General features: G+C 41.1%; 1 protein-coding gene across 1 annotated transcript in view; it reads left to right on the top strand.

Annotated features, from left to right (window-relative positions):
- FKBP5 (FKBP prolyl isomerase 5) overlaps positions 1 to 22,244 on the top strand; it is a 1,202,894-nt gene that overhangs the window by 1,099,835 nt on the left and 80,815 nt on the right. The window lies entirely within an intron of this gene.

Here is a 22,244-nt window from a genome sequence, read left to right as displayed (position 1 = left end):
CTCTCTGGAGACTCGGAGCGGCTCACAACAGCAAAACACAGTACAAATCCAATGATTAAAAAAAATAGTTAAAACCCTTAATATAAAAAACAGTCATACATCACAGACAAACCATACATGTTAGTCTTCACCAGACATTCCCTCTTTTTTAAATTCAGCTCCTACAGTCCTCGAACACCATGGCCAACTTCCCATCACACAAAGTACTGTAACAGTGTTCAGAGTTTCCTAGAGCAGTGTTTCCCAACCTTAGCAACTTGAAGATATCTGGACTTCAACTCCCAGAATTCCCCAGCCAGCAAATGCTGGCTGGGGAATTCTGGGAGTTGAAGTCCAGATATGTTCAAGTTGCCAAGGTTGGGAAACACTGTCCTAGAGTGACAACAGTGATTGAATTTTAGCCTGTGGCTGAATTCTAACAGGGTGTGGGATAATATATACCTTAAGCCAGTGATGGCGAACCTTTTTTCGGTTTGCGTGCCAAAAGGGTGTGTGTGGGTGTACTAGCATGCGTGCCCAGGGGTGGGCAGCAGGCAGAACGGGGTGCAACGCAGTTCCACCAGCGGAAATGAAGATGCGTGTACAGATCCAGCTGATTGGCAGTTGTCACTTCCTGGATTACTGGTCTCAGCTCGGCTCTCCTTTTCCCCCCTGCTGCTGCTGCGTCTGCGCGCCTTGCTTTTCTCCTCTTTCCTGCTTCCAGGCCTCAGACGAGCTTCCCTCTCTCCTGCCCAGTTCCTCTCCAGCATCCCATGGCCACCTCCTGCCTGAGGTGCAAGCAGAAGGAAGGGTGGAAGCTGCGCTGGCAGCATTTATGCTTCTGGCAGCACCCGTTTGTCTAGCTACCCAGCCTGATGTTGTGGGGGGGGGGGGCCAGGAAGGAGAGTGTGGGAAACACGAAGCAAATTGTCACCCCAGCGAGCGACACTGGTAAGATTGTAAGTTGAGGACTTAACAGTTCACTTGAACGATGATGATCGTTCAAGCCACTCCCACCTGATCACATGGCCGGAAAGCCCCTCCCACCCAGTCACATGACCATTAAGCCACACCCACAAAATAAGCCACACCCACAGTGTGGCAGTAAAATGTTTGGCTGCCCATAACTGTGCCTGCATGTGCCCACACCCCTTCCCTCCCACCACGCACGCACACCTTCCCGTGCTTCCCCTGCGCATGCACACAATCTCCCTTCACCCTGCACATGCGCACAGTCTTCATTGAAGTCTGGGATGGTGAAAAAAATGGGCAAACCAGAAGTTCAGAAAAATGGACTTCCGGTTTGCCCGTCATGCTGTTTTCTGCATTCCGGAGGGTTCAGGGAAGCTTCCTGAAGCCCCAGGGTGTGAAAAACAGCACAATGGGTAAACCTGAAGTGTGTTTTCTGAACTTATGGTTTGTCTGTTGTGATGTGTTTTGCACTCCGGGGCTTGAGGAAATTTTTCTGAAGCATCCAGAGGGTGAAACACCTTCCCACAAGGCTGAAAATGAGCTGGCCATAGCACACATGCACACTGGAGCTGACATAGGGCAACATCTCACGTGTCCTCTGATATGGTTCCGTGTGCCACCTATAGCAACATAGAAACATAGAAGATTGATGGCAGAAAAAGACTTCATGGTCTTTCTAGTCTGCCCTTATACTATTTCCTGTATTTTATCTTTGGATGGACATATGTTTATTCCAGGCATGTTTAAATTCAGTTACTGTGGATTTATCTACCACGTCTGCTGGAAGTTTGTTCCAAGCATCTACTACTCTTTCAGTAAAATAATATTTTATCACGTTGCTTCTGATCTTTCCTCCAACTAACCTCAGATTGTGCCCCCTTGTTCTTGTGTTCACTTTCCTATTAAAACACTTCCCTCCTGAACCTTATATAACCCTTTAACATATTTAAATGTTTCAATCATGTCCCCCCTTTCCCTTCTGTCCTCCAGACTATACAGATTGAGTTCATTAAGTCTTTCCTGATAAGTTTTATGCTTAAGACCTTCCACTATCTTTGTAGCCTGTCTTTGGACCTGTTCAAAAGGGTTTGCTTGAAGCAATATATCATTTGCCCATGAAAAAAACAATGTGTCATAGGCCTTAATCCTTTTCTTATGACTTATGAAAGAATAAAAAAGCAATGTCACTATGTCTCACTTCTGTTTATATCTTCTGCACCATTTCTACTCTAAGGATACAATTGAATATTTGGGATTTGGAGATGACGTACTTTGAGCACAATAGAAGAAAGTACAAATAGACTTTACAAATAGCTTTAATATGTGGAAATTGGAGGGACTCCTTGTCCAGGAAGTCCCCAGGAATTAACCCTGACTCAAAGGCACAAAACCAAACCAGCTATGGAAAAAAATGGAGAGAATGGAAAAAAATCTACTTATCTGTACATATTTTTAAGCAAAATAAATCATTAAGACAATCCTAAAGGGAATTTGGGAAATTTGGGGGAATTTTAATCTAAATCGGAGCAATTGACTTGTGTTTCATAACTTCCAGGCATAATGAGGTTACAGCACCATCAGCCTTGATCATTCCCAACATAGGTTAAAACTAACCTGCAGTTGGTGCACATTGTACTCACCATCAACTGATCTCAAAACATTTTCAGTGTGGTTCTATTTCTATGCTCATAAGGTTGGAGTTAACAAGTGGCCCTGCTGCCAATCACTGCTTAATTTTGAATGGAGAGCAAATCATAACTAGTTTTTTCTTCCAAATTGGCTAATTGCTGAAGTTCCACCATTCCATGAATTAACAGAGTCCTGCCCTCTTCCTCCACTTTTAGGTTTTACCACCACATAATCTCTCTCTCTCTCTCTCTGTGTGTGTGTGTATGAGTGAGTGAGTATTTGTTTTTACAAAAATGTGGTTGGAGAGACACTTCTTTAGATGAATTGCTATGAAGGCAATTGCAAAAGGAGATACAGATTTTTAAACTGTGAAGAAATGCATGCCAACCAAAGTTCATCATCTTCCAGATCAAACACTGGTGAAAGTGACATTCTAGTAAACCCGGGGTTATCTTGGCATAGTCTGAGTGTGGCATGGACAGCAGAATGTCTGGGAGAAACATGGCTCCAAAACTGCACACAAAGATTACTCCCTTATCTGGGCCAAATGAAAGAAGATACGGAACATGACAAACAGCCCCTTCATCCTAAACACTTGCCCACCACTGTTGGAATCTGTTTCTGAAGTGAGGGAGTAAAAATGCAAATTGCTTTTCTTAGGAAGTTATTGAGTTGGAGATTTTTTTTTAAAAAAATGTATTCCATCAGAGTTGGTGTGCTAGCAACGCATGCAATATGAATGATTTAAAAACCCCCAGATTTGACACATCTCAGGACACTGGGTTAACAGAAAATAGCTTAAACTTTCAAAAGTATCCTGCTAGGATTCATATGAATCATTGGATTATCGTGAGCAATGCTGAGATCAGTGCACTAATGTCTACAGTCTGTACTGAAAGTATTAGAAATAAGATCAAGCCATTGGTTGAGCTTGTACAGTTACCGAGATTAGAAGCAAGTAAAAAGTCAAGAGTTGCAAAAACAAAATATATTCTTAAGGACCAAACTAGATGGGAGTAGGCAAAGGAAATATATTATTGTGATCTTTTAAAGCTTCTGTAAACAGCATAGATTTTGATAACGAATGGATGAATCAGGGTTACATTTGTTAAATCAGTTTTGTCCCATTTATGACCTTTCTTGCTGCAGTTGTTAAATAAATCACTGCAGTTGTGAAGTTAGTAATATTGCTCTTAAGTGAATCTGTCTCCCCCATTGACTTTACTTATCAAAAAGTCCCAAAAGTGGATCACATACAACAATCATTAATGTGTCAGTTGCCAAGCATCTGAATTTTGATCCCACCACTATGGAGAAACTGCAACGATCATGTGTGAAAAATGGTCATAAGTCTTTTTTTTTCAGTGTATTTCAAAAACTCATTTTTTTTCAGTGTAACTTCAAACAGTCACTAAATGAACTGTTGTAAGTCAAGGACTACTTGTAAATAGTAAGAGTTTTGCTCCTCAGTGAACATATAGTATTCATTCTCCAAGGTTGCTACAGGTAGCATTACCATTTACCATGTAGAATAGAATAGAATAGAACAGAACAGAATATAACAGAACAGAACAGAATAGAATAGAATTTTATTGGCCAAGTGTGATTAGACACACAAGGAATTTGTCTTGGTGCATATGCTCTCAGTGTACATAAAAGAAAAGATAAGTTCTTCAAGAATCATAAGGTACAACGCTTAATCATAGTCCAGGTACAAATAAGCAATCAAATCAAATTAGGAACCAGTCAATGTAAATTGTAAGGATACAAGCCACAAAGTTGCAGTCATACAATCATTTGTGGGATGAGATGGATGCTGAGAATGATGAGAAGATTAATAGTAGTGCAGACTTAGTAAATAGTTTGACAGCCTTGAGGGAATTATTTGTTTAGCAGAGCTATGGTGTTTGAGAAAAAACTGTTCTTGTGTCTAGTTATTGTGGTGTGCAGTGTTTTATAGCATCGTTTTGAGGGTAGAAGCAGCTTGTGTCCTGGAGGTGAGGTATCTGTAAATATTTTCACAATCTCTCTTTTTGACTTGTGCAATATACAGGTCCTCAATGGAATGCAGATTGATAGCAATTGTTTTTTCTGCAGTTCTAATTATACTCTGAAGTCTGTGTCTGTCTTGTTGGGTTGCAGAACCAAACCAGACAGTTATAGAGGTGCAGATGACAGACTCAATGATTCCTCTGTAGAACTGTATCGGCAGCTCCTTGGGCAGTTTGAGCTTCCTGAGTTGGCTTTCTGAGTTCAGCTTAGTTAGAAGAGTGTCTGGAATAATGGTATTGAATGCTGAACCAAAGTCTACAAAGAGGATCCTTGCATAGGTCTTTGGCAATGCAAGAAGTTGTAGGATTAGCGCAGAGCCATATTAACAGCATCATCTGTTGATCTGTTTGCTCGGTATGTGTTACATGGGTAAGTAATTACATAGCATACATAAACATTGCCATGGGCATGGGCATAGTATTTCCAAGAGTTTCCTTGCCAGGCCAATCAACCTCTTGCTCAAACCTCCCAGATGTAAATTTGGGACAACTTTCATCACAAAAACAGGCTGGGGGAAAAGTTTAAACTCTCCTCTTCCTGTATTGCAACATCATAATCCAGAGTAATCTCCCCTGCTGTTGCATGCAAATGTTTAAACCCCAAGGAACAACTTATGTACTTCTCTTGACATAACTAGTAAAATTTGAAGAACACTCAGAAACTGCAGCCAGCCCAGAATACAGCAGACAGGCAGTTATGGACACATCATGGTTACCACCATGAGCCTCACTGCTTACCAGGAACCTTCCAGGAACAAAGTGCTGGTTATTCCTATAAAGTCCTTCAAAATATGGCTTGATTATCTGAGGGTGTATCTGTCTCTATCTGTTTCCACTCACCCTCTATGATCAGGCACAGTTGATAAGCTTCAGGTTCCGTCATGTTGACATAAACAAACAGAAGATGGAACCAGTAAATGGGCCTTATCTACTATGGCACCGGACCCCTGGAATGATCTCAGACATTCATTACCTCTCCCCTATTGCTCTTCAAATGAGTCCTAAAACCTTGGATCTTGCCTTAAATGATATCCAAGCACACCATCTCTGATTAATTTTATGGAAGGGCAGAAAATATGGAAGACAGAGTTGCGATGAAACAAACAAACAAGCAAAAAAAAAAAGGTACTCCCAGCATGCTTTCTTATCCCCAACGTAATGAATAGCCTGCGGGGAGCATTGGAAATATAGTTTAGCTTTTGCCTCTGCTTTTATAGATTAAAAACAGATAGATCTGAATTAAGAACAATCCATTACTTTATCACAGTAAATTTTACTGCTCTAATGCTACAGGATAAAAAGCACATCCTGTATCTATACTTTTCTAAAACTCTTGTGTCTGTAACCTTTGATTGGATGAAATGGTGCATCACAGGGAAAATTATTTTTATCCAGGTACCTCAAATGGGCTCACTTGCAGAACGGAAGGACCTATTACTCCAACAGGAATGAAAATTTTGGAAAGTTCTTGCCATTTCAGCATTGCTGCTCTGCTGCTGATCAGCACTGCTGCAGTGGTTGGGTGATCCTCATTTGCAATGTTCCCAGACACCTTCCCACAAGTCAACAGAGAAGCCTGGGAAGCTTGCATGGAGAAAGCCAATGGGGAACATGTGGCGTGGCTGCCGCAGGAGCGAAGCAGCTGGTTTGACTAGCATTCTTTGTTTAGTTAAGGAAATATATCTGAAAGGATGAACCAATGGGTCATAGGTTGTCTAGTCAGTACCAAAAAAAAGAGGAAAGTGACATTAAATAACTAAGCATTGCTATGGAGAATGTTTGCAGCTCTCTGATAACATTCAGCTGCCAATCCAAATAGGGTCTATATATGGAATGGGACACAAGCACCAATTTGCCTTCTCCTCAACTGGCATAATATCTTGGGACAGCCTTGAGTACCTTATACCAGTGATGGCGAACCTATGGCATGGGTGCCACAGGTGGCACGCGAAGCCATATCTGCTGGCGCCCAAGCTGTTGCCCTAGCTCAGCTCCAATAATAACGATAACGATAACGATAACGATAACGATAACAATAACAATAACAATAACAATAACAATAACAATAATAATAATAATAATAATAATAATAATAATAATTTATTAGATTTGTATGCCGCCCCTCTCCGGAGACTCGGGGCGGCTCACAACAACAATAATAATAATGTGACAATGTAAACAAATCTAATATTAAAAAAGCATCTAAAAACCCATCATTTAAAAACCATGCAACACAAGCATACCATACATAAAACTATATAAGCCTGGGGGAGATGTCTCAATTCCCCCATGCCTGGCGATACAGGTGGGTCTTAAGTATCAACTCCTGGGGGGAGTTGATTTCAGAGGGCCGGGGCCACCACAGAGAAGGCTCTTCCCCTGAGGCCCGCCAGACCACATTGTTTAGTCAATGGGACCTGGAGAAGGCCAACTCTGTGGGACCTTATCGGCTGCTCGGATTCGTGCAGCAGAAGACGTTTCCAGAGTTATTCTGGTCCAGATATGCATGTGTGGGCCAGCCAGCTGATTTTTGGCTCATAGAGGCTCTAGGCAGGCATTTGTGGCTTCCAGAGAGCCTCCAGGGGGATGGAAGAGGGTGTTTTTATCATCTCCCGGCTCCAGGGAAGCCTTTGGAGCCTGGGGAAAGCAAAACACTAGGTTACTGGGCCCACCAGAAGTTGGGAAGCAGGCCGTTTCCGGCCTCCAGAGGGCCTCCAGAGAACCTCCAGGGGGTGGGGGAAGCCATTTTTGCCTTCCCCAGACATTGAATTATGGGTGTGGGCCCTCACACATGTGTGATAGTGCTTGCCCACACTCTTTCAGCACCCAAGGAAAAAAAACATTTGCCATCATTGCCCTATACCAATTCAGGCTAATGAATCATCTCTTCTCATATTGATAATACTACTGGCAATTAATTTTTAAGGTTTCAAGCAATTGTTGGTTGCTCCCTGTTCAGCACAATTCTACGAACCATTGGCAGCAGCAGAGGCAGGAGGCATGCATGAATCAGTAGCAATGGGTCTTGTTTCAAGCAGGAGGTTTTCAAAATAGAAGAGAAGAATGTCTTAACTTAGCATTTTTTATGAGGGTCGCTCAGAAAGTAATGCAACATATTTTTTTTCTTCAACAATTATTTATTGAACACAATGAAATTTACACACAAGAAAGAATGATGTTTCTCCTATACTCCTATTTTTCCACCTAATCTCTGTTCTGTTCTATGATCTTCCTCCAGTGAGACACAAGGGCGAGTATGCCCTGTTGGTACCACTCCTTGTTCTGGTCACAAAGCCATTTCTGCACTGTGTGAATCACCTCTAATGGCCTCACCCTCTGTGCCCACCGACTAACTGTACTTCTGTCGATTGCAGATTCTCCATAAACTGTACACAAACATTTGTGAATGTTTCCAACAGTTTTTTTCTCTGCAGTGAGAAATTCGATGACGACACGCTGCTTGTAACATACATCACTTACAGACGCCATTTCAAAACACTGCTGCAGCTACACTATTTGTCTGAAGAAACACAAAATTTACACAAGCACTCCTGACAATTCAAATAATGTATATCTCAAGTTTCGCATTCATACCATTACTGTAGGCTGAGAAAAAAAATGTGGTGCATTATTTTCTGGGAAACCCTGGTAAATGTGTATTGTGAAGATCAGATATAGTGATCCGATCCCAATTGCTAATTTCTCTAAAATACATAAGCTAATTTGGAGAATATCATCTTTATCACAAAAATTGAGCAAGTGCTAGGTAATAAAAAGATTGGACTGAAAGTGCTTTGACAACTGTTTTGTTTTTTTGCATTAAATCCTGACTTGCAATCAAAAACTGAAATGTATTGGATTTAATGACTATACACAACCCTATATGATTGTTTCCTTCCAACTTGCACATGAAAAAGGCTGCTTGCATTGACTAGATTTTCCTTGACAATCAGCAGGAGCTCCTGAAAAACATCTCTAATGTACAAAAATCAGTTTTCGTAAACGAATGAAAATGAGAGGTCATTATCTGCTGCAGTACAGAACTCAATAGCAATTCAGCTTGCAAGTTAAAAGCCATCTTGCATTTTTAGAATACTACTCACCTGACATAGCAGAACCCAAAGTAGTTATCAGTCAGAACTCAAAAAACCAGTCTCTGAACCAAATAAACGCAAGCTCTTCTAGGAGCTACTTAACATCAGAAATGAGAAAAAAGGTTTATTACCAATATTCTATATGCAGTCAAAGTTGCTTATCAGAACTTGGGCAAACAGTTGTTGGTCTGTTTCAAGATCAGAGGACTAATGGTTAGAAATGTCAGACATCTGAAGCTACAAACCTTCATTAACATGGCAGATAAAATTACACATTTTTCTTCCTCTTTAGCTATGTCAGAATCCAATATAAATACAGTGATACCTTGTCTTACAAACTTAATTGGTTCCAGGACGAGGTTCTTAAGATGAAAAGTTTGTAAGACGAAACAATGTTTCCCATAGGAATCAATAGAAAAGTGATTAATGCGTGCAAGCCCAAAATTCACCCCTTTTGCCAGCCGAAGTGCCCGTTTTTGCGCTGCTGGGATTCCCATGAGGCTCCCATGCATGGGAAACCCCACCTCCAGACTTCTGTGTTTTGCAATGCTGCAGGAGAATCCCAGTAGGGGAATCTCAGCATCGCAAAAATGAGCGCTTTGCTGGCAATAGAAGTCCGGAGGTGGGGTTTCCCAGCAAAGGGAGCATCAGTGAAATCGCAGCATCACAAAAACACCGAAGTCCTCGAAACCCCACCTCCAGACCTCTGTGTTTTTGTGATGCTGCAATTTCACTGAGGCTCCCCTCGCTGGGAAACCCCACCTCCAGACTTCCGTTGCCAGCGAAGCACCTATTTTTGCCCTGCTGGGATTCTCCTGCTGGGATTCCCCTGCAGCATCACAAAAACATGGAAGTCCAGAGGTGGGGTTTCCCATGGAGGGGAGCCTCAGGGGAATCCCAGCAGCACAAAAATGTGTGCTTCGCTGGCAACGGAAGGTCTGGAGGTGGGGTATCCCAGCAGCGGCGGTGGGTTTGTAAGGTGAAAATAGTTTGTAAGAAGCAAAAAAATCTTAAACCCAGGGTTTGTATCTCGAAAGGTTTGTATGACGAGGCATTTGTAAGACAAGGTATCACTGTACATCCAGAATATCTTACACCTTAGAGCTCTTATGGGCAACTTTCTGTTTAGGCTGCTTGAGTATGTACGAAAGCTTGGGAGATATCACCTCCCTCCTTTGGATTCTTCAGATATTAAAACAATGGCTAACAGTTCCTGGGAGGAGGTTATGGTCTTTTCTTTCTCAAAAAGACAATCATTCACAATCAAATAGATTTTGGATTACTGTTCTCCAGTACTCAACTTGCCATTTCTGAACAAGTTAATGATATGGGAGTTGAGGCTGGTTGACCTTGCCAAGAAAATAAGAAGTTAAAAGGGAAAATGTACTCTTCCTTACTTTCTGAGATTTTTTTTTACTACTGAGAATAGGATCTTTCTGGATCATTCTTTCCAAGACTTGAAGGCACGGTAGTAGTACTTTCTGCAACATCCAGAAGATAATTGAAATTCTACTTTATGGTGGAAAAATTCTACTCTATCTTCTTTATCTTTAAAAGTCATCCAGGAATTGTGATGAAGAATGATTACTGTAGTCTGAAAATAATACACATTCATACCTCTTATTTCCATAGATAAATCTCAGGAAGGCAGGAAAAACATTCCGAACTGTCTAGAAGCAGGTTTTGGATGAATGAAGACAAACTCAATTTTAATACAGATAAGATAGCATTATTATTGACTGGAAAACCTCATGAGTAAACATGTATGATGAATTTTAGGGAGGCTATTTTTCAGTGAGGAATCAATAGTGTTATCTACAAGCAAATGATTTCAGTGGTATGACAGCCATTTCATTGGTTCATACACTGTGGCCTTAGCTGGAAAAATCAGCCCTAACAATGTTATATCTGCACTAGGTACATCATTAGAGACAGCCTGGGAAGTGGCCACACCCTTATGGGGTGAAATAATTTGATCTTCTCACATGTAATGATTACCATGTGGGTGGTGTTCTAACAAACCACTGAAGTCCTAAATGATTTGAATCCAATTTGGAACCCACTTTTCTCCACATTAAATCTCTCATGGTCATTGTAGACCATTGGTTATAAAAGTTGTTTCTCCTGTGACTTTGTAAGATAACATATACAGAGATCTACATTAGAGATTTAATTGTTGGTATAGAACAGGGGTAGGCAAAGTTGGCTCTTCTATGACATGTGGACTTCAACTCCCAGAATTCCTGAGCTAGCATGTTTAGCTCAGGAATTCTGGGAGTTGAAGTCCACAAATCATAGAAGAGCCAACTTTGCCTACCCCAGGTATAGAACCACTGACTAGCAGAGTATTAGATATGGCTATAATATACTGTATATCATATAGGTGGTCCTCAAATTACAACCACAACTGAGCTCAACTTTTCCGTTGTTAAGTGAGATGTTTGTTAAGTGAATTTTGCCCCATTTTATGACCTTTTCTGCCAAAGTTGTTAAGTGAATTCCTGCAGTTGATAATTTAGAAATACAGTTGTTAAGTCAATCTAGCTTCCCTGTTAATTTTACTAGTCAAAAGGTTGCAAAAGGGGATCACGTGACCTTGGGACACAGCAACGGTCCTAACTATGAACCTGTTGCCAAGTATCTAACTTTTGATCACATGATCATGGGGATGATACAAAGGTTGTAAGTGTGGAAAATGGTCGTAAGTCACTTTTGTCAGTGCTGTTGTACTGAATGAACTGTTGTAAGTCAAGGGTGACTTATATCTACTGATCAGAGACTTGAAGACCACACTTGTTACTAGTTGCCAAAGTTGAAAATCATTGCCATAGATCGGGGGTAGGCAAACTTGGCTCGTCTATGACAGTGAGTTTCAACCTTTTTTGAGCCGCGGCACATTTTTTACATTTACAAAACCCCTGGGCACATTGAGGGAGGGGGGCGGCTAAAAAAAGTTTGGACAAAAAAAATCTCTCTCTCTCTCTTCCTCCCTTTCACTCTATTTCTCTTTCCCTCCCTCTTTCTCTCCCTTCCTTCCTCTTTTTTCTCTCTCTCTCAATCCCTCTTCCTTTCTTTCTCTCTTCCTTCCTTCCTCTCTTTTTTGCTCTCTTTCTCTCTCCCGCCTTCCCTCCCTCTCTTTCTCTCTCTCTCTCTTGCTCTCTCTCTTGCTTGCTTTCTCTCTCTTGTTCTCTTTCTCTCTTGATTTCTCTTTCCCTCTCTCTCTCTCTCTCTTTCTCTCTCTCTCTCGCTTTCTTTCTCTCTTTGTCTCTCTCTTGTTTTCCTTCTCTCTCTTTTGCTTTCTTTCTCTCTCACTCTCTTTCTTTCTCTCTTTCTTTCTCTCTCTCTCTCTTTCTCTCTCTCATGCTTTCTTTCTCTTGTTCTCTTTCCCTCTCTCTCTCTTGCTTTCTTTCTCTCTCTCTTGCTTTCTCTCTTTCTTTCTCTCTCTCTTGTTTTCTTTCTCTCTCTGAGCTTCGCAGCACACCTGACCATGTCTCACGGCACACTAGTGTGCCGCGGCGCACTGGTTGAAAAACACTGGTCTATGATATGTGGACTTCAATTCCCAGAATTCTTAAGGTAGCATGATTGGCTCAGGAATTCTGGGAGCTGAAGTCCAAAAGTCACAGAAGAGCCAAGTTTGCCTACCCCTGCCATGGATTAAGAAAAAGAATACCTGTAAAAGTGGAACCTCTTGCAATACCATAAACCAGTGCTTCTCAATTATTTTCTGTTATGCACCCCCCCCCCCGGGAAGAAATAAACATTTTGTTCTCCCCCAACTCTCCACCATGACTGCAAACAGTATCATGGACTGTGGTGATCTCCTACAGGTACAGTCAGGTACGCAGTACCGGTAGCAAAATTTTGATTTTTTTTTTCTTATTTTCCCTTCTGGGCTCTAGGTATGTTTTTCCTATCACAGTAAATGAGGGGTTTTCTTTTGTTTTTTTTAAAAAATATATTTTTATTGATTTTGTAAATATGGTTACATAAAACAAACATAAAACAGTGCACAGTGCGTGTGCCCATCACCCGACCGACAATAACCATCACCACCACCACTAATTGCGGGGGGTTCGAATATTTACTAGTTTATATATATATATTTCCTTGGCTCTACTTTGCATTTGTTATTATTGAAAGAGTGATTGGAGTTTATTTTTCACATTTGCATCACAGATTCTACTCAGCATATAACCTTTCACCTTATTCCATCATGCCATCAGCTTCTCCAGTATTTTCATCAAAGTTGTTTAATCTTATTTCCATGATTTCAAAATGTATGTGATCCACCATGTACCAGTACCAATTCTGTAGTGTCCATTTTATAGACTCTTTCCAACCCAATACCACTACCGCTTGAGCACTTTCCAGTGCTGCAATTTTTATTTCTCTAAAATCTCTTCGTTCTCCTTGTTTAATTAATATCGCTATTTCTTTTGTAATTGTCCAATTAATATTTAACATTTTATTTATTTCGTTCTGCACTTCCTTCCAAAATTTCTGAATTTCTACACACTCCCAGAACATATGCATGAAAATTCCTTTCTTTTGGCAACCATGCCAACAATTACCTTTCTCTTTTCCCTGGAAGTGTGCAAGTTGTGCTGGTGTATAATACCATTTATGTAAGATTTTTCTTCTCATCTCTTTAACTCTTGTATTCTTAATCTTATGTATATTTCCTACTATTTCTTTCATTTCACTTTCATCTAAATGAGGTTGAATGTGTATAATTTTAGAAAATGGAGCTCCAACCCAGAACATCCAATTTGCCCTGAAAGATGTTGAAGCAATGCATAAGCCATGCCCACAGTGTGGTAGTAAAATGTTTGGTAGCCCATCACTGATCATGGCCCACCCCACCTGACCTGCTACCCTGACATTTGCCCCACCATGAAACGCACATCCTAACTGACACTTGTACTGGTACCCCCATTGCGTTCCTCAGCGTTGTGTGCAGGACAGCCCATTCTACAAGAAAACGTCTCACAGGTTCAATCAAACTTCTCAAATTCATGAGATATTTTCTTTTAGACCTGCCTTGGACACAACACCGAGGAATGAGATGGAGGTACCGGTATGAAAGTCAGGTAGGATGCATGTCCTACACCCTGCGGTAATAAAAAACAGGTTCCCTGGGGTCATGCGCCCCCTGGCAATGCTCCACATTACCCGGGGAGCGGGGGCGGCACTGCCCTAAATCAACAAGTCTATGTGAAAGCTGAATTTAGAATATTTCTGTGCCTAAGTGTATAATTGGCAATCTCTCTCTCTCTCTCTCTCTCTCTCTCTCTCTCTCTCTCTCTCTCTCTCTCTCTCTCTCTCTCTGTGTGTGTGTGCATGCAGGAGGGACAGCTAGGAACAGGACAATAGTATGTACAATTCTGAACAAAAGCTGTGAATTTACCCAGGAGACATTCAAGGCTGTGATAAGGAGTCCCTGAAACATTATGGAGCCACCCTGCCATTTTTTCTTCCTACACAAGCATGTTTTTTGTTATCTATTTACCATTTGGAATGTTATGTTACCATTAAAATAACAAGCCCAGAAATATAAAAACAAGAACACGTTATCAGTTCTGCGGTTTTGTTAACAATGGCCACTTGCTTCTCCCTGAATGCAGTTGGATACAAAAGGCTAAAGTCAATTTACAGCACCACGCAGGAAGAAGAAACATTCATTAGGCACATATGGTCTGCGATGACACACATCTCCCATATTGATTTGCCTTCATGCAGCAGCAGCCAGCACATCAAGTACTCTTTACATTATCACCAGTAAATATTTGGGATATAGAAAGCAGGAAACCAGGTTGTCACTCAAGTTTTGTTTTGTTTTTTATCCTGAAGGCTTAGTTAGGCTTTATAGTTAAAAACATCTCTGGTCATGAATGCAGCCCACTCCTTGGGGAAATTAAATACCGCAAGACCTCCTTTGCTCACTTCAGTCTTAACGGGAGAAAGAATGCGATCTTAGGCTGCTGCGAGTCATTTTAGTTCGAGTCATTTTAGTTCGTTCCATTAATCCTCCTCGGTGTTAGTACATCCTGTTCCCGTTTCACAGACAGCAGCGAAAATGCTGGGGATGGGGAAGTTGCACCATGTTTAAAACTGCAAAGGAACCCTTCATGCAGGAATGATAATTGAAGATTGTTTAGACCTATCTGTTGTTGCACTTAAACTGTCCTCTGGAGCAGCTGCACCCAATGCTTACAACTGGTACAGAATGTGCTAAGAGGCTATGTAGGCTATTGTGTAACTCAGAGGCCCCAGCAAGCTGTAAACATGCTGCCTATATCCTCTGACGTATTTGCTCAGGCCTAGGTTTCATTTAGCAGTGGAGGGCAGTGCTGTCCTGCCTCTCTCAGTGTGCACAAGACTCTCCCTGTTGTAAACTTCCAAAACATAAAGGATTCTTGCGCAAAACTACAGCATACTTTCTCTCTCCCCCCCACCCCTCCTCTTTTGGGTTAAAACTTGGCATCCTGCGATACCAGCCTCAGAACAAATATTTTTAGAAAAATGTACAAGGAGAGGGGGGGGGGGAGAATTAATGTGCCTGAATGAGGCAATAGTTTATCCAGGCTATTGCAAGAGACATCTATGCCGACTCCTTTAGAGCAGCTTTTAAAAGAATCCTTTGGAGCGCATATATTATCAGTGGGGAATTTTTTTCTGTGGGAGAGAACATATGGCATTCCATCTGCCGGACAGTGTCTTCGGCATGCTAATACACACATATGATGATATGCAATATGTTCAATGCCTACACATGTGGAACCTTTGTATAACAGGCTGTCTCCAGCCATTCGGTGTGTTGAAATAGTGGGCATTTGGTGGAGTATTGGAATGCAGGGGAGAAAATAAAAGATTTGGTTTAACAAGTAGGAAGAGGGAGATTGTGATCCCGCTGTATAGAGCGCTGGTGAGACCCCATTTGGAATACTGTGTTCAGTTCTGGAGACCTCACCTACAAAAAGATATGGATAAAATTGAATGGGTCCAAAGACAGGCTTCAAAAATGGTGGAAGGTCTTAAGCATAAAACGTATCAGGAAAGACTTCATGAACTCAATCTGTATAGTCTGGAGGACAGAAGGGAAAGGGGGGGACATGATCGAAACATTTAAATATGTCAAAGGGTTAAATAAGGTTCAGGAGGGAAGTGTTTTTAATAGGAAAGTGAACACAAGAACAAGGGGACACAATCTGAGGTTAGTTGGGGGAAAGATCAGAAGCAACGTTAGAAAATATTGTTTTACTGAAATAGTAGTAGATGCTTGGAATAAACTTCCAGCAGACATAGTTGGTAAATCCACAGTAACTGAATTTAAACATGCCTGGGATAAACATATATCCATTGTAAGATAAAATACAGGAAATAGTACAAGGGCAGACTAGATGAACCATGAGGTCTTTTTCTGCCATCAATCTTCTATGTTTCTATTTAAATATTACATTCAGCCCTTCGATCATTATGGGGGATCGATCCAATTATTATCTTGCAGCCTAACCTATCTCATAAATCTCAAAATGGAATCTACCAAAGAGTAAAGGGTGTGTGGGCTGCTCACCTCATTTCCTCTTTTCCTCTCCCCCCCCCCCTTCAAATGCCTCTCGGACAAAATTGAGAAACTGCTGAACTTGAAAGCTGCAGCCGCCCCTATAATTCCTCCCTGGCCTCCCCTCACCCCCCCTCTATGGCTTTGCAGGAGACTTCCTGGCCCTTGACACTTGGTTGAAACATGACTCTATGGCGGTAGTGGTGGTGGTGGAGGGGTGTGTGCGTTAAGCCAGAGGTACATGAGGAAAACAAGGGGAAAGCTGCTACAGCTAAAATGTTTCAGCCCTTCTCACCCTCCGAACTTTTTTTTTTTAAAGTGACACCAACCTGTCATTATCAGCCTTGGGAAACGTGTGTGAATTCTCTCACCAAGTGCTTCCCAAAGCTGGGTAAATGATCTAATATTTATTTGTTTCTTTGTTTATCTATCTATCTATTTATTTGTCTACTTTATTTAGAAAAACATAGTAGTAGTTTGTATAAATATAATATAAGTAAAAAGTAACAATAAAAGAGCAGTAGGATAGGAATGGTAGGCACAGTGGGACGCTTATGCACGCCTCTTAAAGACCTCTTAGAAATGGGGAGAGGTTGACTGTAGACAGTCTAAAGTTAAAGATTTGGGAGGTTGTGCAGTGATGGGCTCCTACAGGAACGGTCAGGATAGCATGTTCCGGTAGCAAAATTTGGAGCTCCGCCCCAGAGAACCCAATTTGCACTGAAAGATGTTGAAACAAAATGCATAAGCCACACCCACAGTGTGGTAGTAAAAATATTGGTAGCCCATCACTGGGGTTGTGGAAGAAACCACAGAGTCATGGAGTGCATTCCAGGCACTACATTGCTGAAGTCGTATTTTCTGCAGTCGAGTTTGGAGTGGTTTACATTTAGTTTGTATCAATTATGTGCTTGTGTATTGCTGCGGTTGAAGGTGAAGTAGTCACTAACAGGGAGGACATTTTGATACGTGATTTTATGAAACTACATTTAGATCAGATTGAAGGTGACCTAGTTGTAAATTGTCCAATCTCAGTATTTCAAGTCTGGTGGAATAAGGGATTTGGTTCAGAGCGGAGGTTAGATTGGTTAGAAGTGGTTTTCTTTGGGTAAAGGCAAAGGTGCCATTGGTTCATCATTACTGGCTTAGACAATGTGGTTAACAACTGTCCTGAATGGATGTTGGCAGCATGGCAGCTTGGAAGTGAAACTGTGAAAAGATTGGGAGAAATAGGTGTCACTCAGGGGTGAGCTGCTGCCCAGACGGGGGGGACAGGGATGGGACGCAGTGGGGTAGCGAAAATAGAACTCCAACCCAGAGCACCCAATTTGCACTGAAAGATGTTGAAAGAAAATGCAGGGTCTCCTGCATAAGCCACGGCCACAGTGTGGTAGTAGAAATTTTGGTAGCTCTTCCATGGTGTCATCTTAAGAGGCAATTCCCTAGCTTCTCTTTCCATGATCTCAATACAGTGGTGAAATCCAATTTCTTACTACCGGTTCTGTGGGTGTGGCTGAGTGGGCATGGCATGGTGGGCGGGGCTTGGTGGGTGGGTGTGGCTTGGTGGGTGTGGCGGGGGAAGGATATTGCAAAGTATTTTTATACCCTGCCGGCAGGCCTGGGACCAGTGATGGGCTACCAAAATTTTTACTGCCACGCTGTGGCCATGGCTTATGCATTTTGTTTCAACATCTTTCAGTGCAAATTGGGTGTTCTGGGGTGGAGCTCTATTTTCGCTACCCCACTGCGTTTTCCCCCATCTGGGCAGTAGTCCACCCCTGATTATCTACTACATAAAGTGTATGTACACACACACATGCACAGCTCTTCTAAAATTATACACATTCAACCTCATTTACTGTGATAGGAAAAACATATCCAGAGCCCAGAAGAGGGGGGGGGGAATCACAATTTTGCTACCAGTACTGTGTACCTGATCAAATTTTTTCTACCAGTACTATGTAACTGACCGTACCCATAGGAGCCCACCACTGCCTGGGACCATTTAAATTTTAACACCTCGTCCCACCCAATGAACGAATGTGTGATGGACGATGGATTAATGTGTTGTTACTCTTAATTATGGGGATTTTAATATGTAATGTTATTCAGATTTCTAAATGTTGTGAGCTGCCCTGAGTCCCTGGAGAAGGGCAATATAGAAATCAAACAAACAAACAAACAAACAAACAAACAAACAAATAAATAAATAAAATCTCCATTCCCTCCCCTCTTCTAGGGGAAGGATATTGCAAAATCTCCATTCCCACCCCACTCTGGGGTCAGCCAGAGGTGGTATTTGCCAGTTCTCCAAACTACTTCAAATTTCCACTACTAGTTCTCCAAGAACCTGTCAGAACCTGGTGGATTTCACCACTGGCTCAATGTTTCTTTGGTTAGTAGCAGGCAAATAAAAGATTTAAGTTTTACTGTTTGGATTTAATCTCTATTGTGTACGGAGGGACACTGCAATTTAATTATCATTAACTTAATTATGATAGAGAACAGCCACTGATGTTCTTCTTCTCCAAGCACATCTCTAATCTTTTTAGAAGCCATCAAACCCTAAGGGCTATCTTCTATCAGTGATGGTTACATTGTATGAAGAAGTCTGGTCAGTAACATTATCTTACGAGACACTCTGATTTATTTTTGCTTCCATCTCCGCAAATAGAAAAACCCAACCAAACTAGTAATTTAGAGCAGTGGTCTCCAACTTTGGCAACTTTAAGACTTGTGGACTTCAACTCCCAGAATTCCTCAGCCAGTAAAACCTGTGGACTTCAACTCCCAGGATTCCTCAGCTGGAGACCCCTGATTTAAAGCATGGCATATCATAGCTTTGCACAGTCTTCCTCAGTATGGCCTTCACAAGATATTTAGGACTGCAAGCCTAAGAACTCCCAACACAGCTGCAACAGCTGCCAGCAGTTTAATACAATTACAAGACCAATGCAGTTAAAAGATGCCAAACTGAAGCAGGCTATTCTGGGAATATGAAGGGGATCTTCAGATTCTAGCTCCCATTTGCATGTGGTTTCAGCCTAATTATTTGTCTAGTAACTAGTGATGGGCTCCTACAGGTACAGTCATGTACGTAGAACTGGTAGAAAAATTTTGATTCCCTCCCCCCCCTTTTTTTTCCCTTCTGGGCTCTGGGTATATTTTTCTTATCGCAGTAAATGAGGTTGAATGTCTATAATTTTAGAAGAGGTGTGCGTGCGTCTCTGTGTGTACACACACATACAGTTTATATAGTAGATAATGTATATTTTTGTGTGCCTGTGTGTAATATGTATGTAAACATATGGCATCTACAGTGGTACCTCTACTTAAGAACTTAATTCGTTCCGTGACCAGGTTCTTAAGTAGAAAAGTTTGTAAGTAGAAGCAATTTTTCCCATAGGAATCAATGTAAAAGCAAATAATGTGGAAATAATTAGGAAAGAAATAAAAGCTCGGGATTTGGGTGGAAGGAGGAGGAGGAGGAAGAGGAGGAGGACAGTCGCTGCCAAAGGAAGAAGGTGAGGTGAAGGGAATCAAAAAAGTCCAAAACTTTAAGGCTTAAAAGAAAAGAAAAGAGGGACTCTGAGGTAGCGAGGAGGAGCATGTGCCTCCCATACACCCGTTGTGAGACTGCCTCCCATACACTGCGCCAGAGAGAGAAACCCAGGGGGAATGGCAGAAAAATGGCCGGGCCTTCATGCCGCTCTCAAATTTCCTGGGAAATTTTTCCGGGCTCAGGTTCTTAAGTAGAAAATGGTTCTTAAGAAGAGGCAAAAAAATCTTGAACACCTGGTTCTTATCTAGAAAACTTCTTACGTAGAGGCATTCTTAAGTAGAGGTACCACTGTATACAAAAATTAAATAGCATATTTTGGATGTTCAGTAATAGTAAATAGATAGGTGTTAAAGCACTGCACCAGAGACTTCAGTTTGTTCATAACACGTTTATTCACAAAACACAACGAGCAAGCGTTCTCCTGAAAGGCAACTCCCAACAAGGGCAACGGCTAACCCGTTGCCCTATTTATACCTTTTCTTATACACGGGCTTTCTGACAACCGTTTAACTTTGGCGGCAACTTACATTTAGCCGCGTCTTAACCAATCAGTGAATTTCTTCAATTTATTTAAACGAACACAACAATAGGGAAATTGTATCTCTTTGAAGCGAGGATAGGCCAGGCACCCTAACCCTAACCCAAACCCTTGACGTGAGTGACGTCAAGTTGGCCACCTTTAAGTCAGTCACATGACCTTTAAGCCACCCCCCCTGGTCACATGCCCAGCAAGCCACACCCACAAAATAAACCATGCCCACAGTATAGTAGTAAAAAAAATTGCAGCCTTTTACTGGTCTAGTTCGAGCAATGGCAAACCACACACCTTCAGGAAACTTACCAGCCGGGTGTGTATGTGTCTGTGAAACAGAGAGTCAGGGAGGGACACTATTCTTTTGTTGTTCTCTCTTGCTTTAAGTATTTAGAAACATTTTGCCTCTGAACATGGGGAATGAGAGCACTTAATCCAAGTTCCAACAAATGAACAGAAGGAAATGACTCACCAAGAGGGGTTTTTTTTCCCTCCTTCACAAAGTCAAGGATATAGGATTGCATAGAATTAGAGCATGGTACTTTATTTCTATAGATGCATATTTAGACATAGTTTCCATGATTTAAAAGAAATGATTATCATCTTACTAAGAAAAGATCCCCTCAGGTTGAGTTCGACGCTTGGTGTCTGCATGGAAGACAAATCCGTGTTGTTTCCTTAGTAACAATGCTGGAATGATTGGCTTCAGCCTTCCTCCAAGATTTTTGCTGTTTTTGTTTACTTTCTAGAGTATCCTATATTCCCTGGTGGTCTCCCATATAAACATTACACAGGTCAAATCCGGCTTAGCTTTCCTCCAGATCAGCCAAATTTGTCTAGCGCTGGAAACAGTGACTACGTGACCTGAATGCCATGTATTCAGTTTGTTGTCCAACGGTGGATAGACAAGCTCAGGCTTAAATTTTCTCCAAAACAGGAAACAGTCATGTTAGCTAAGCTGTGACGTCAAGATGCTGTGGTACATGAGCATAGAGAAGCTTCCAGTAATAACACGAGGGAAAAACAATGGTCACTTTGCAGAATCTAGAGGTACAACGGGTGGAAGTTCTATTGTGCAAGACCACCACAGTGTACATAGCTGAAATAGTTGTGCTTAAATAGACAAATAACTCTAAATTTTTCTACTTGTAAATAAACTCTAAAATCTTCCTATTCTTCTGCTTCTACTTTCTTCTTTTATAAATCACCTTTACTTATCTATTATTACCCAATATATATAGATATATACATGTACTAGAAATTGATATCTTATTGGAAACGAGATGTTAGATTTACTACTACAATTTAAGATATAGTTGGTAATAATAAGGATACTGTTTATTTACATTGTTTAAGAAACATTATAATGATACTAAGGAATTTACGTGCTGTGATGTATAATGTTACTATTTTCCCAAATTTCGTGATTTTGTATCCCCTTTCCCTACCTCCCCTTTTTTTTCTTCTGTTCATCCTTTCCTCCCCCCCTTTCCCCCCTTTTTTCTTTTTCTGTATTTATAAATAAATTATATTTTTTATTTTTTAAAAAAAGACAAATAATTTAAAAAAGCATAGACAAATACTAGGGTAAGAAAAATTTGATAAGTCATGCAATGATAAATTCCTGCCCTCTATGTGTGAGGTTCCTTCCCATAAATTATTTGATAATTTGTTCTTCTGAATATCGTGAGATTTTAACACATGCAAAAATGTTTTGTTTTTTTTTAAAAAAAAAGAGAGAGAGAAGAAGCAGCAAACTACTCTTCTGGTTTTCAATTCAGAAACAAATATGGATTTCAATCAGTATAAATGAAAGCTAACTCAATCCCCCAGGGCGGGAGAACTATATTGAATAAAAAAA

This window comes from Erythrolamprus reginae, chromosome 3 (genome assembly GCF_031021105.1).
Source record: "Erythrolamprus reginae isolate rEryReg1 chromosome 3, rEryReg1.hap1, whole genome shotgun sequence".
NCBI lineage: Eukaryota > Metazoa > Chordata > Lepidosauria > Squamata > Dipsadidae > Erythrolamprus > Erythrolamprus reginae.
This window is presented reverse-complemented; position numbering and strand designations above follow the sequence as displayed.